The 3403-nt window shown below is 34.6% G+C and overlaps 1 long non-coding RNA gene across 1 annotated transcript; it reads right to left on the bottom strand.

Moving 5' to 3' along the window:
* Nucleotides 1-927: 927 nt before the first annotated feature.
* Nucleotides 928-3181, bottom strand: LOC135410599 (uncharacterized). Its single transcript, XR_010428769.1, has 3 exons — nt 3081-3181; nt 1100-1187; nt 928-995 (listed from the first exon to the last, which is right to left on the bottom strand). It is a non-coding gene; the product is annotated as an uncharacterized LOC135410599 (long non-coding RNA).
* Nucleotides 3182-3403: the final 222 nt, after the last annotated feature.

The following is a 3403-nucleotide window of genomic DNA, read 5'->3' as shown; positions in this document are numbered from 1 at the left end:
AATTGTACCTTGCAGAATATACCACCTAAGGAGTCTTTCTGCTGTGCCTTTTGCAACCAGACGTGCCTATTGGCCTCTTTAGCCACCAGCGCACTTGTAACAAACGTAGGTAGAGCCTTCCCCAAATCTTTGTTCGCAAAGCCTAGCCATGATGATGATGATGATTTATAAAATAGTCACAGCTTCTGTTGGCAAATCTGTTAAAATTGGTGTAATTACTACTTTTGATTACACCTGTCCATTAGTGTTTGAAGCACCTCTTCATGACATACCATTTCTGTATTGAATTTAAAGATATCATTTATGCAGTTAACTTCACATTTTTCTTTGAAAAAATGAGGCTATAATTTTATTATAGCTTTATTATTATTGATTTACTGCACTTCGTTTTGTTGCTGGGAATTTTGCTGAAGAGTTTCTTTCCTGTATTTTAGAGGAAAATGTCGAGATATATATAAACATGAAAAATCACTGAAATCTATCCAGGTCATTTTTCCCCAGCAGACACCTATTAAAGTACTGATGAAGATGGACGGATGAATTCTTACATACAAAGGTCTCATGATTCTGAGGGGAGAGATTGAGTGTAGTGGCAAAAGTTCATTTCAAGATACTATAAACAGAATCAACAGGAATTTTTCAAAATATGAGGTGATGAAGTTCGACACACGTTTCGGGCTTTATATTAACCTTTCTGCATCTCTAGACATTAAGGATTTCTCTAAATGTTGTACATAACACAGAAGTATTGAAAAAAGAACCCCAGAGCAGTTATTTAAAAGTATAGTATTTCACTTTAGGATAACTAATGTCTCTCCAAGGTAGAAATTACAGGGACTGTAATGACTAGAAGAGCAGTACCTCCCACTTGCAGATCAGTTCGATTGCAAACTAAAATAATATAAGTTGAAATTTTATTATACACAACAGATCTATTTTAGCCATGGCTACTCAAGCTTCCTCTCTTGTACTTCCATTCAGCAATTTCCATGATTCTGCATGATGGGAAAAAAGTAATATTAAAAAATTATTAGTTCATTATTTGGGCAATTGTGAGATAAACCTTCTGCATTCGAGATCATTTTTAGTTTCTTCTTACAGCTAGAGGGTCTTGTTGATTGATTATCCTGTTGCTGTGGACTATGGCAAGTCTATTTCTTTCAGTCCACGGCAATCCATTACAGGTCCTGAAAAAAAGTGTAAGCTTGTACATCCATCCTATGGGAGTGATGATATTTAAAAAAAAAAAAATAAATAAAAAAAAATACGGCTTTCCAGAAGCCAGTGTAGATAAAAGTGCACATATAAAGAAGCTTTATCTTACATTAATACTTTGGTGGGGAGCATATACTAATATGGGGAATAGTGTTATGCTGTATTTCTAATGAAAATCTTTCTTTTGCTATGTATAAATGTATATATTACACGCTTCTTATGGCAATAGAGAATCAATTTTTTATTTCAGAATATTTTCAACCACTTTTATTAAATAAGTGGGTCTTTTGACATGCAAGAACTAAACCAGGTTTTGAAATTAACTGTCAGTTTTTCCTCCGTCCTTAGTGACATTATTTAAGATCTCTAGAGAACAAGACCAGATATGATAAATATCAGTATCAAATAATTTGATAATGATAGATTTTTCTTCCTACATTTTATTAGAACTTGATACTGTTAACTTACGAGCTTTTGTGCTGGCATCTGATTTCACTTTTGTAAGCTCATGACACTAAATATGGCAGGATTTTTTTCTAATATTGTCTCGAACGTCCAAGGGCATTTAAATGGGCAAAACAGATCAGATACAATACAGTTTTCCTTACTGGTATATGTTGCTAAATAAAATGTTATTGATATGACAGATTACCCATCTTCATAAATTGTATACAGCTTTATTTGATGTTTGGGACTCATATATTCAGGGAATGACTGATGTTGACTTGTCTGTAGAATTACTGTATAAATGATAAAGACATTTTACAGATGTAGAAAAAGCACTCAACTTTTAATCTCCTTTATAATTATAAATACTGTTGAGAAACATTTCATAAGCTCTCTCAGTTTAAACATTGATCTGACATTTAATATTTCCAGCTTTTCTCATTCCTGGTTTATTTATTTTATCCATTTATCTTTCATTTTTATGAAATTGACTATTTTTTCAGTGGGCAAAAAGATGCAGGAGAAAATCAATCATTTCTCAATGTATATGATGCCCTGGGCATAACATCATCCTACTGGGAATACTTTACAGATTTAAGCTGCACTTGTTTGTACTTTATTTACAGGACAATGAACTTCCACATCTTATGTATTTATTTACTGATTTTAGTGTCCATAACAATTATTTATGGTATAAAAAGTTCAAAGTTCTCAGTCACATATTTAGAAAAGGAATACAAGTGTAATAGCTTCCATTAAATGCATAAGGAAAAGAAAGTATAAAGCATCCAGTTCTCTAGTCACATATCCTTGTCCTCAGGATAGTCTGGGTAGAATATTGTCATGAATGGGTGATTTAGATCACTTAAAGATTCACTGTCAAAAGCATGAGCAAATGTAGAGCAGGGTAAGGGTATGAGGAGTCCTTCCTCTGAAGAGGAAGGAGCAGCAGAGACAACATGCAATGAACTGACTACAGACCACATTTTCCATCGCCTGGTGCAGAGGAGGAAGAGAATTCAGGAGTGAAGTTGAGCCCAGTAAGAAGGAGAGAAGGGTGTTTTAAGATTTGAGTTTTATTTTCTTATTATTCTACTCTGATTTTTATCAGTAATAAACTGGTTTCCCCAATTAGAGTCTGTTTTGCCTGTGATAGTAATTGCTGAGTGATTTCTCCCCATCCTTATCTCAACCCTTTAGCATTTTGTTATATTTTTTCTCCTCTGTCCAGCTGAGGAGGGGATTGATAGAGTAGCCTGGATGGGCACCTGGCCAGCTATGGTCAACCCACCACACCAATAGATACAAATTGATTCAATTTATAGACTATTTAGAAATGTACTGTAGGAAGGTGGGAGTATAATTTTGATCCAAGAGGCCTATTCCAGAGACACTAATTACATGGTAAACAGCCAAACCTTTTCATGTCATCAGTGCTTTTCAGGACCTCATATTTCTCAACCTGTGTCTCTTCTCCAAACCCATACCCACGTCTTCCATGACACCTCCATGTTTGAGGACACTGGAAATGGCAGAAATATACTTTTTAAAGCTTTATATTTTATGGAACAGTAATTCTCAGGTCAGGGAACTGTGCAGACATGGTATTCCCTTTGCACCAAAGCATTAATACAGAGGAAATTATCCAGGTAAACTTGATAACCAGTTGAAGTTTGCATGAAAGATTTATTGAGTTTGGATAAATACCACAGCCATGCTACTACTACTGTCATCTTCTCTG

This window comes from Pseudopipra pipra, chromosome 3 (assembly GCF_036250125.1).
Source record: "Pseudopipra pipra isolate bDixPip1 chromosome 3, bDixPip1.hap1, whole genome shotgun sequence".
Classification (NCBI taxonomy): domain Eukaryota; kingdom Metazoa; phylum Chordata; class Aves; order Passeriformes; family Pipridae; genus Pseudopipra; species Pseudopipra pipra.
Note: the sequence above shows the minus strand (reverse complement) of the source record. Positions and strands in the feature narration are given on the sequence as shown.